The sequence below is a fragment of the Mytilus californianus genome, unplaced genomic scaffold, assembly GCF_021869535.1.
Source record: "Mytilus californianus isolate M0D057914Y unplaced genomic scaffold, xbMytCali1.0.p SCAF_7, whole genome shotgun sequence".
NCBI lineage: Eukaryota > Metazoa > Mollusca > Bivalvia > Mytilida > Mytilidae > Mytilus > Mytilus californianus.
In genome coordinates, this window is record NW_026262723.1 from 28,632,584 (window position 1) to 28,646,614 (window position 14,031).

The window sequence follows — 14,031 nt, forward strand, 5'->3', positions numbered from 1 at the left end:
ACAGACATGGCTTCATCCGCCTCATTTTTAGACTTATACCTCGAATTCCCCCCACCTAAGCAGTAATATACCAACTTAACCTTCATATGGAATAAACATTTCCCAACTCATCCGGTATTCAAGAGCTTGCAGAAGCTTCTCATACTTTATAAAACGTCACAAGCGTCTGAGCAGAAAGTTGATGAATCTGGGTTATGTCAAAGAACGTCTCATCTTTTTTCTAAAAAAAAACTTGTCGGAAGATACCAAGACCTTGTTGTTAAATATTCCGTATCAACTTCACAAATAATACATGGTGGTCTTGAAGTATAGATTCTAGGTACTGACGTTTTTTATCATCTTAATTACGTGATATAGTGTTCTTTTTATTTGTCTTTGTATATGCTCAACTTTTCAGTGCATCTTTACTAAAAGCTATCAACTTTGGTTGAATCTTCTGTTTTGTTACCAACATCTTCCCAATTCCATCACTTTGTAGCAAGCAGAAATTACCTTCTTGAAATTATTGTGTACAGGTTCCCAAAGTCATCGACCTATATATAGAAAGATTATTCTGAGCTACTTACTGTTATGTTTTCATATGAAAAAGAAGCCCCTTTCCAGTTCGTTTCTTTATGTGTTTATTGCGATACTATCACAAGAAGCTTGATTATTATGCATATGTCACTTTTATAAGTAAACTGACCTATAACAATTCATACAATATATATAATATGCCAGATTGAAAGTTTTGTATTTCATAATTACCAAAAAAAATACGAGATCAACATTCTGCTTTTAATTTATATTTTTTAAATCATTTGTTTTCGAATTAGCCAATTGGAAGGATAGAAAATCGGACAAACGACTATCTACATCTTTAGAGCAGAGTTAATACACTGGGTGTTAATATCGTCTGAACGCGGATGTTGATATTTTGAACACAAACGTTAAAATTTTTGACATTTGTCTAAGCCTAGCCATTCAATGAACATGTGGCATTAAAACATTGAACATTCCGTGTTCAAGTTTTAAACGCGTCAAGACGCGCCAGGCGTCCGTTATATTTACAGTATGTATTCTATGACATCGTCGAGTTGTCTTCCGTTGTCCAGATTTTGAATATTTTTAATAATTACATTAAAATGTTTGAGTAATATATTAAGATTGTGATAGTATGCTTTTATGTACAGATATATCTAATATATCCTTACGTTAAACAGTTGCTTTTGGTTTAATATTTAAACAATGCAATCTTAGCATTTGATTTTTTGAAAAACTTTTTAAAGATAATTGCTATTACCATCATTTGAGCTTTCACTTTTAAAATAAATGGCTTTCTGTATAGGCGAGTGACTTTTGTCAAAAAGACTCTTAGTTAAGGAATTTAATTACAACCACCTAATACACAGCTATATTTAAATAACGGAGTGTCTATTTGTCCGGCTAGCCGGAAGAATAGTTAAAAATCTCTATTTGTCCGGCTAGCCGGAAGAATAGTTAAACATCTCTATTTGTCCGGCCATCCGTTTGAGCATGCGTAAATATTCAATATCAACAACAGCGTCATGTGATGCGGAAATTGACCCGGATGAGGTGTCGGATAGCAAACGCGCGTATGCAATGGACGTTTTGAGAATATGATGATCGGAATATATATATCTTATGATGTCCTAAAGAAAGTTAGAGAGAATGTGATTGCTTTAGAAACAAACTTCTATAGGGCAGATTACAGAACAATAGCGTGTGCACGTAAACTGAGAAGAATAAAGCGTGAAATCAAACGCATTTTCTGAAATTGCTGGTTTACCTCCATCAGTACCTCTACCTGTATCAATGGAGGCAATGCAATACGAATAAAAACAATTCACAGGAAAACGTCTAAATACTTGGATGCATTATTTCTAAGTTCTACTACAACGGAGATATATGAACATGCTACGATATGCCTGGACTAGGAATAGTATACCTGGGTTGGGGTTTAATCCCCCTTTTTATTTCATTATGTTTTATTTCTTTTGTCAATAAACAATTTTTACTATCATAAACACAGCCTTTCTTTGGGGATAATTTAACATGTGCCTACCCCTTTCTCTTATTTCTTTGTGCTAAAAAACAACGAACATTTTGAATAAAAAAATCTTGCAAAATCATTTGACGACTTCATTCAGTGGAACCGAACATCAAGGAAAATGATAAATATAGGATCTTCTCTAGGAATCATACATGCCCATTGAAGCCATAAATCAGTGGACTCCTAACCTTGCAGGAAATTCATTGGTAGAATATTAAAAGAGGACAGGCATTGTTGCCCCCTTTTCCCCTTAAAATGAGGCCCTTCATGGGAGTTTCCAAGTAATCACATAATCACAAATGATTTGCCAATATAATCACATAATCATTAATTATTTTTTTAAACAAGATAATCAAATAATCAAAAATACAGTCCTAGATGATCAAATAATCAAATAATCATGAAATATTTGGTCTGTTAATTAAATAAACGCTATAAAAACGGCCAAGTAATCACATAATCAAAAACCCCATGAGGAGGCTCTAAAATGAAAAATAAATCACTACAAAGAAAATTTATTTGCATTTTTATTTGTTTTAGTGAATGGAAACTATTTTGTACAATTAATAGCAAAGTGACTTTAATTCAGAAGTGTATTTGTTGCATATCAATCGATGTTGATATTCTTCTTTTGGTCTCGGCATTTGACAAGCTTTTTATATTAACGGGGAATCAGCGTGTTCCATAGAACAGTCAGTAGAAAAATCAATCAAACTTGGTCCTTGAGGAGTTTATTCCCATGATAATTCTGTTATTATTTTTTTTTTCATTATTACTATTTTCCATAATGTTTTATCTTGAGTTTATAATCAGTAACGTGCGCGCGGAGAATGTGCAACAAATGAATTATAGTTCCAATGTTTGCCACTATATTCTCCATTGGATGCTACAATAACCACTTACCCAACGCATACTCATTATTATTGGTCATGAATGGCCGGAATAATAGCATAATAGCAGAGAAAAGCTATTCTTCCGGATGGCCGGACGAAAAGACATTATTTTCTATTCGTCCGGCTAGCCGGACGAATAGCCACTGCCTATTAAATATCATTCAAAAGCTTTTTATCTGTACTTTCTGTTTTGCACAGTCGTAAAAAAAAAAATCGTACGATGCAATTTCCGTTAAATCAAGGTCAAAATTCAATAATGAACATTAAAAAATTTTGCTAGAATTAAAAAAAAAATAATTTTCTTTTACTTTTAGGATAACAAATTTCAAAATATCATATGAACCTTATAGGTGTAATACCACCAAATCATAGTACGTCACATCCGGTTGCATACGAAAATATATAGAAAAAAAATATTCCCTTGAATTTGACAGTTGTAGGTATTTGATCCTACATTTCATTGCAGTAAAACATTTCTGTGTCATAAACATATTTCTTGGGTATTTCAAAGCACCATTATTTTTTTATTTGGGGTTTCTATAGAATATTTTGGAAACTTGAGGTTACATGGTTACTAAAGCTTGTACACAGGTTAAAAAAGGGGGAAACTTTGATTGGTTAACTTCCAGTGATGGTTATTTTCTTATATGCAATGAAATGTTATGTGAAATTTTTTCTAGTACTGGACAGGATAAAACTTTACTCATGCCAAGTATTTCTTTATTTAAAACAAAGATAAATTCTGCACAATTTTTTGAAAAGTGCAAATTTAACAAAAACTAATAGGGGAAAATCAATGGTTGTATTACACCTATAGAACAGGATACAATTATTCCAAATAATACAAAATTCAAGGTGTTAGTTGCGCAACATTTACATCAAGATGTAACTCTAAAAAAATCAAAAATGAAAAAAAAGGTCATAAAAGCAAACTTCAGCCATATTTATATGCTCAAAAAAATTGGATTATGGTTTTATGGTCTTAGATATTGTTGTCATAGGTTATAAACGCAACTTATGTATATTACTCTGGAAATAGCCTTCTATCGAAGGGTTTGGAGTTGCTCAAAATACCACCATCTGCCCTTTTTAGTATTTTTTTGATAGATGGAATTTGTTTTTTACAGTTAAAAAAATGTTGACATGATAAATTTGTAAACCTTCATGGATTGTTATGAAACTTGAACAAAAGCTAATCGTGAAGACCAAGAAAAAGCATCTAGTAAAGAAAGGTTTTAATTTAAAAAAAAATCTGTATTTTACTGATAAATGGACTCAATTTTAAAGTCAACATTACACTTTTAAACTGACAGCAGCAATTGCAGACGAGACATGGGGTTCGGCGGAGCCCTTTACAATTTTTTTAGAAAAGATAAAACTTCAAACCAGTTTGGCATGCAATTTATGTGCGCGACCTTAATGAGTAGAAAAGAAAGCTGAATAAATAAACTTCAATCTTTTTTAATATGAAAAGTAAGCAAATTGAACGAAAAAATTGGTGTAAAATCAGCTAAACAAGACTCAACACCAAAATAACAAAGATCCGCGAAAATAAGTTTAAAAAACTCGTTAAAGATACAAGGCATATAATTTTGTACACTTCTCGCGCGTTAAGTCTTCAAATGACTCAGTGATGCTCGAAAGTTAAAAGACCGAATTAAGTACGAAGTTGAAGAGCTTTGAGGAACCCGAATTTAATTAATTTGGTTACGTTAACATACAACCAATTCAAAGTCTTGATATATTCAACAACAATTTTCCAATACACAGCTGTCTAAATATTTTACCGTGAGTTGATATAAATAAGAAGATGTGGTATGAGTGCCAATGAGACAACTCTCCATCCAAGTCACAATGTATAAAAAGTAAACAATTATAGGTCAAAGTTTGGCCTTCAACACGGAGCCTTAGATCACACCGAACAGCAATCTATAAAAGGCCCCAAAATGACTAGTGTAAAACAATTCAAACAGGAAAACCAACGGTATAATCTATATAAAAAAAAACAAGAAACGAGAAACAAATATGAACCACACCAACAAACGACAACCACTGAACAACAGGTTCCTGACTTAGAACAGGTGCATGCAAATGCAGCGGGTTCAAACGTTTTATAAGGCTCCAACCTTCACCCTAACCGGAAACAGTACTGTAACATTACAACATAAAAAGACTCACTATAAAATATCAACTGAAATGGCTTAACTCGATTAAAAAGACATATAAACAAAAACAGGTAAACATACACTGAACGAATAAGTTTGATCTATGACACAATATAGATACAATATTGATAAAAAAGATGTAGGAACAATGTCAAAAAGACAATTCTAAACTGGGACAAAATGGGGTTAAATAAAATAAACATACACAGGTATATTTAAATATGATAATTTTGTTGTTAGGAGTGCGGAAATTTTTTTACAAAATAAATAAATTTGTTGTTCACAGTACGAGTACAAAAGAAATTTATCGTCATACTAAATACTTATCAAAGGTGGTACATATTAGAAATAGTGAGACGAGATATAACACAAAATAACTAAACATTGAATTGTAACTTGGATGGAGAGTTGTCTCATTGGCACTCATATCACATCTTCCTATATCTATTGAATAACAGAAATGCATTACAAATTGTGTCAACAGGTCAAATTAACAAGAAAGTACGATTTGAGAGTACTCGCAGTTACTGAAAGCTAATTAAAAGCCAAAAACAATTAATAAAAAATCATACATCAGAGACTAACATCTATTAAAACACATCCCAGGGATTTAGTGTTTTAACGCCATGGACAGTCAAAGAAGAAATGACTTGTGCAATGCCAAAATAAAAGTATCGACAGGCAGTAGGATAGTTAGGATTTAACCTTATAATAAATATGTATCATGTTATATCATGTATATATAGATAAAGCAATCTCTTAATAGAAAATAAACGTGGATGTGTATTTATACATCCAAAAAACCATTCGAAAAGAATTCAAATTTAGCTTTGTTTTAATTTGTTGATGACAAAATCGATGTAAGTGTCAATGTAAACAATATTCAAAGATCTTATTACAACATTAATAAGATAACCTTTACTAATAAGTTTGTTTAAAGGTTCGATGAGTTTACACGGATCACACAGTGCTTTTAGTACAATATTACCGGAAAATTGAGGATGTGAAATACCGTTTTTAATAAATTTTCTACAGGTACAGCCAAATTTACTCATCTAATCTTTGTATCTATGAAGGAATTTAGTAAATGTTTTAAGTAATTTATGGTAACGAAATCCCTGATATAATAATTTACCAGAAATGCATTGATTACATTCGTTAAAATCTATGACATCACTACAAACACGGGCATAACGAACGAGTTGGGATATATAAACACCGTATGATGGAGCTAAAGGAACATCGCCGTCTAAAAAAAGGAAAACTAAAAATATTGAATGAAAAATCGTCTCTTTTGTCGTAAATTTTAGTATGGAGTTTCTCTTTAGAAATTGAAATGTCTAAATCTAGAAAAGGACAACTACTGCTGTTTATGTTGGATTTATTTAAAGTAAGTTCCTTTGGGTAAATTTCGGTAGTATATTTAGAGAACTCTGGATTATTTAACGAAAAAATATCAAGGTAACGGTAGGTATTGTTGAATGTGTCAATCAAATGTAACAATGACGTGTCTTTACTGAGTTAGGCCATAAACTGTGATTCATAGCAATACAGGAATACATCTGTTATGAAAGGGGCGCAATTAGTGCCCATAGGAATACCTACTACCTGTCGATACACTTTATCGCCAAAACGTACATATATGTTGTCCAGGAGAAAATTTAAAGCTTCAAACCATATCTTCACATTTCCAGTAAGTGTATCTTGCAAACTTTCCTTTTTCGTTACAGGAAAGGACTTTATTTTATTTAACGCCATTTTGTCCAAGGTTATAGTTGTTTTTCTGACATTGTCATAGATCAAATTTATTGGTTCAGTGTATGTTTACTTGTTTTTGTTAATATACATTTTTGATTGATTTAAGCCGATTCAATTGATATTTTATAGAGTGTCTTTCTATGTTGTAATTTTACACTACTATTTCAGGTTAGGGTGAAGGTTGGCGCCTGTTAAAACGTTCAAAAACCCGCTGCATTTGTATGCACCTGTCCTAAGTCAGGAGCCTGTTGTTCAGTGGTTGTCGTTTGTTGGTGCAGTTCTTAAGTGTTTCTCGTTTTTTATATAGATTAGACCGTTGGTTTTCCTGTTTGAATCGTTTTACACTAGTCATTTTGGGGCCCTTGATAGCTTGCTGTTCTGTGTGATCATAGGCTCCGTGTTGAAAGCCGTACTTTGAACTATAATTTTTTACTTTTTACACATTGTGACTTGGATGGAGAGTTGTCTCATTGGCACTTATACCACTTCTTTTTATTTCTATTTAAACGAGTTACTGCAAATAAATTTGCAATGAGATTTTTAAAAAAGATCATACAATTAAATATGAAAACAAATTTTCTTGATAAGATTGTGTAACCTAGATGTAGCCGTATATATGTCCTTTGTGTACATGAATCAATTTTCAGTCAATTAGGAACAAATGACCTCCCGGAAGTCATCTAATTCTAAAACATCACTTATGTTTCCGGAATACCTTTGATGAGGATATCATGTAGCACATATACCATATAATTTTAATGCAGATACATAGCCAAGTTATGTAATGCTAATGGTTCTACCTTCCATGAACAGTTTTGTTTATGCAGTTTTAGTAAACAGCAATATCAAAAGTACTATTTTTTTGTCAGAGGCTTTTTCTTTTACAAAATTATCATGATGTGGATTAGTTGAATTGTCATGTTGGTGGTGTGACACTTACACAGTAATTTTCGTCCTTATATTACTAACATCTTAACCATTTAGGAAGTATAACTAGGATAATTGCGAACTGCTAGCATTTTTTAAACCAAATTAATTATTATCATTTTTGTTTAATTTGGTGCTTTCAAACTGTTGATTTATGTACATCGTGAATGCTAGAAACCAAAATTATGAAAACAAAGGAGGTACACTACTTGCATACGTGATTACAAATCCGTGTAGGATCAACTTTGTTTTTAGTGAGTTTTGATAAAGAATAAAAACCAATGAAATTGTAACGTGTCAATAATCAGGTTCTTAAAAAATAGGTAGTCCTATAAGGTTTTTTACTTTTAACAGATACAAAGATCATAACATGACTAGTATATGATCATTGTAACGTCTTTTTTTTTTCTGTCATCGACGAAATATGCATTTAAACTATGAAAATTGCATTATGCAGTTGAAGCATCCAAGAACAAAAGTTTTTTTAATTTGTATATGAGAATTCTTTATAATGTCACATTTCATTAAATAATTTTTTATCTATTTTTGAATATATTTTTATATCATTTTATGGTTGACTTTATGTAAATCAAGTCTTTCAATTATATCAATGTTTATAATGAAATAACAAATCACATATATAAAACAAGTCAAAAGATAGACCCGCAGTAATAATACAACTCTTAAACTTTAAGTTTTGCCCCTAAATTCACACCAAAACCATGTTGCCTTCTTGTTATATTTCCTTTAAATGTTTTAACATGTTTTTAGAATTGTGTTCCATCAACTTAATATTGACTCCATACAATGTTTAAACGTTAAAGAGCTAAAAAGCTGTGTTTTTGCAGATTGTAGTATTTTGGGCATCTCTATGTCTTTGAGATGTATGCTTGGTTGTGAGCCAAGGCTCCGTGTTGAAGACCGTACTTTGACCTATAATGGTTTACTTTTATAAATTTTGACTTGGATGGAGAGTTGTCTCATTGGCACTCATACCACATCTTCTTATATCTATTGATCGTTTTGCTAGCATTTAGTGTGTTTACAGTAAATTGATGATGTCAAAAACGTCTTTAGCACTAATATTGACTCCAAAAAATGTTTAAACGCAAAAGAGCTAAAAAAAACTGTGTTGGTATGCTTGGTATGCATTTAGAGTGATTAAAGTAAATTGATGACGTCCTTAGCACAAAATAACGGATTTTATTTGGTTTGAGTTGAAAAAATGAATCACGTGCGATTTTTTTACGACCGGGCAAAACAGAAAGTGCAGGTGATAAGTAAGGTTTCGAATGATATATAATATAGCCATGTGTTAGGAAGGTACAGTTAAAATTAAATGTAATGGTTAATGTCGCTCTATAGTATACTACATGTCTGTACTGTTTGTACTGTCTGTCCGTTCGAAATTTTTTACAGATGACAATGGTACGGTTGCCTATAATTGCTTACATCCACTGTATTTGAACTTTGGTGGATAGTTGTTTCATTGGCAATCATACCTCATCTCCTTATTTTTTATAATGGATTTGTTCCAATCGTCGTAAACACAATCCCGTCCTCCTTTTCCCCGAATGTGACCTACCGACTTAGACATGTGAAATAGGATCTGTTTATCCTCCTGAAGCACCTGAGATCACCGCCGGTTTTTATTGGTAGGGTTCGTTCGTGTTGCTTAGTCTTTAGTTTTCTATTTTGTTTGTTGTAAACTCTTGTTTGTCTTTTGGTCTTTTTCTTCTTTAGCCATGGCCTTGTCAATTTAATTTTTACTTACCTCAAACGATGAAAATTACCTCTTTAATAGAATAAACGACAATTAAACTGAATTTGCAATCCCTATGCAGACATAATGTACAGTTGCCGAATATTGGTCCTGTATATATAATTATATACCTGTTCAATCACAAACTTTTGAATTTATAAATGTAATACAGAATGGTGCTAAATAGAACGTTTCAAATTCGTAACTTCGCTGGAAAATATTTTTGTAAGAGAATGTTCACAAATGCTAACTGGTTATAAATGCTTGATTGAATCCACCAAGAAAATTATAGCATTTTAGATTCGACTAGGCAAATGTGTTGGTCCATCAGTATTCATGCTACTTTATGCATAAAAAGTTAAATCACAAAAATACTGAACTCCGAGGAAAATTAAAAACGAAAAGTCCCTAATCAAATGGCAAAATTAAAAGCACAAACATATCAAACGAATGGACAACAACTATTCCTGACTTGGTACAGGTATTTTCTTATGTAGAAAATGTTGGATTGAACCTGGTTTTATATCGCCAAACCTCTCACTCGTACGACAGTCGCATCAACTTCCATTATATTGTTTACATGTACGATGTAACTTATTGTATCGATACCTACTACATGTATGATTTTAGAAAAATAATTCTAAAGAAAGAGCGAGTTTAATTTTCTAGAAACATATTTATTTTTCTTGTGTGGTTATAAACAGTATTTCTTTATGTTCAAATGGTACAAGGAGTACAATCAAATAAGAGATAAGAAAAAAATCGTAGTTTTGTTGTCCTTTTACATGTCAGTGTTTATCGGCGAATAGTTTCCACAACATATCACAAGATATCAAATGGCAGGATAACCACGACGGTTTCCATTCGTGGAAGAAAACTGACTGCCCTTTCGAAGGAAATGTGTTCACCGTCTTGTATTTAGTGGTGGAAATGGTGATTATAAGTCTTCAGTTTTCAGTTTCTAAAATATAAAGTGTCTTTCTCACTCGAATTTCAGGTGAACAGGCGACTGCATAAATTGTTGTATCTCAGGAAGGAAAAAAAACGTAGTTTCCTTACATCTACTCATTTCATGTTCCAACCACTTTAAATGTTCATTGCGTAGTAATATTCCTTAGGGTATTTGGTTGATGACAGATCTTTAACGTCACTATATAGAATAATTCACTAGTTTTCTAGTCTCGAAGAGATTTAGATTTACACTGCTTCATATATTGTATATATGGACTTTTCCATTATTGACCTCTACATGATGGATAATTTTTGTTTTTTTGGGTTGCTGTCTCCTTGAAGTTTTTCCCACTTTCTCGTTATTCACTGACAACATATTACAGTGTCCCCTCACTTTTTTTTGTTAAAGCAACGCGAATAATAATGAGAAAAACATACTCTCAGATCTGTACTTAGTGTCTTTTCTTTTGTATGGATGTATAAATACCCTGCCACGTCCGGTCTGGTTGTTTTTTCTGCTGTGTATCGATCTGATGAGTTAAGCCCTTTTCAACTACTTTATAGAGTTTGTTTATATGTTGTGCTGTTACACCACTGTCCCAGGTTAGAGGGAGGGTTTGGTGCCCGCTAACATGTTTAACCCGGCTACATTCTGTATGTGTCTGTACCAAGTCAGGAGCCTGTACTTCAGTGGGTGTCGTTTGTTTCTCTATATCATATTTGTTTTTTGTTCATTGTTTTGTTCATAAAGCATGCCGTTAGTTTTCTCGTTTGAATTATTTAACATTTTTCTTTGTGGGGCCTTTTATAACTGAATATGCGGTATGCGTTTGGCTCATTGTTGATTGCCGTACGGTGACCTATAGTTTTGAACTTCTATGTCATTTGGTCTCTGGTGGAGAGTTGTCTCGTTGGCAAATCATACCATATCTTCTTATTTTTATATATACGCCAAAAAAACAAACAAAACCTACGTAAAATGCCTATTTCATATCCGATTCTTTTTCTGAATTTTAACACTGATGTGTGACTTAAAAATCGTCATACAGAGGTGAGTTAGTCCCAAGTATATCAACAGGGAAATATACACGCATAACTAAGCTATTTTAGAATTAACATATTTTTATTCGTAAAGCATGGGTATTGCGAGAAGTCATCGTCAGCTCCGCCCCGAAAAAAAGTTTGAAGCAATAATCAAATATACCAAAATAATAATTTGGTATGCATGACATGCATTTTGTCTTAATAAAACTCTTCAGTTTTCTGTCCCTTTTCAATTGTATAAGCATTTATAAAGACAGGACCCAACCAGATCATCGAAATAGTTTTTGCAAAGAGAATGACAATAATACTATAAGGTTGAGGAGCCCACTGTTACTCTAAATAGTTTATTCCAATGAAAATAATCATCGTTCCACTTTATAACCTATTTGAGTAGTTTGTGGGTTTAGACTATACATATGTTAGTAAAATCAAAATACTTTAAACAAGCTGAAGCATAGTAAACCAACTATCACATAAGGGCAGACGATTTATAGATCAGACGACTATTATGGTATCTAGTGATTTAAGAACCCGAAACATGTTGCTTATATCCTGAGAGAAAGACACATCGTATCGTTAATCGATTCGTAATAGTTATAGTAAAATTATATAGTGTCGGTAGAAGTTGTTCTTTCTCATAACCATTCTTGAACAGTTTTTGTGTCAAGAGCACACCTCTGTTTCAGAAGCCAACGATGTGTCAGTACATGATAAAGGGGCATATAGGGAAGAAAATGATTACGAATGACAGCCATATAAATGCTGATTATCGCTTATATGTCAAATATCAAGCATACATTTGATCTGTTACGTTTAGAGGAATATTGGCATTCCAATTGCAACCAACTTTTTTCCTCTTGTTACCAACTTGTTCCTTTATTCATATGAGGTGATTATGTTGAACGCATCTATCCCATTGAACTTGGAAAAATGAGATAACAGATACATATATGTCTGCCTTACATTTTAACTCATATTTAGTAATTAACAATGACGATCGATTGAGAACAAAACATTACAACAAAAGAGATGATTTTTTCTTCCCATTTTTGTACTTTCTATTTCTTTAAATTTATAGCAACATTCCAATAGCGCCTGCATATGGGGCATATATCTCCCTGTTGATACAGTATGCAAGAGCTTGCTTTTTCTGTCATAACTTCCTCGATAGAGGGTTGATGCTTACAATGAAGCTTTTGAATCAAGAGTTCCAAGTGGTGAAGCTGATATCATCCCTTGAAAAAAAAGCAATGGCTTTCTGTATACTACTTATCTGTATTGTCTGTCCTTGAAAATGTTACGGACGCCATCACGAGTTGGTCGACCTTTATAGAATATCTGTTTGACAGATATGTTCAAATCTTCGTTACAATTACCTTCTTCTCCTTTTCCCCATGACCTTACGAATTAGACTAATCAGCGGATTTGTACTTAAATGAACAACACAACTGGTGTGTAGCAGGATCCGCTTTCCCTTCATGTTGCTTAGTCTTTAGTTTTCTATGTTGTGTTTTGTATATTGTTGTTTGTCTTTTGGTCCTTTTTCCTTTTTTGCCATGGCGTTGTCAGTTTATTTTCGACTCATGACTTTGAATGTCCCTTTGGTATTTTCTCCACTCTTTTTGGGATTACGAAATTGAGAGTATAACATTTAATGAAACGGGCTGGTTACATTGATTTATCAATTCAGGTCAGTTCAAAGCCAATTACGATCAATTATAAAAACATGTTGATAAAACTTGAGTAAGAAGAAATATAATACTACTTTGAAAGAACAAATGACTATAAAAATGTATTTTTAATCTCCATACAGACCGAATATACAGTTGCCGAAAGTTGTTCCTTTATATCATTTAATAGAGGTTTTCAATCACAAACTGTGTCAAATTAAGAAATGTAATACAGAAATGGTGCTTAATAAAATTAACATGATATATCATAACAGTTCGTTACTTCACTGAGAATGCTATGGAAATAAACTTATACCCACTACAAAAACTAAAATATTTTAAAAGGCCTCAATGAAATGGTTTAAAATGCAGCTAAACAGTGCGTTTACATGGCAAAGCATATCTCTATCAAATAAGCAGAAACAGAATTTGTGTATTCTCAGTGAACGAACGAGTTTAAAATAAGTTTATAGAATTCGGAGTGTGTTTCTTTTTCTCGCCTCTTGATAAACATGATTTATTCATTTTCAATTAGTACAAGGAGTACAAACAAATAAAACATAAAATACTTCTTTTGTTTCGAATTTATCATTTATTCAAAATTTACGAAGAGTTATGGACGTATAAGTTATAAAAGCAATAATAATATGAGGAGGGTATACGTGCGGCTGGCAAATTCAGTTCGTAAAATGGCCGCTACGGAAACCACATCAAAATGCCATTTTATTGCGTGAACGAGAAAAAACGTTTTTCGGATGCATGTGTCTATAAAATATGCAAGACCACAGTTGCTTCTAGTGCAGGAGAA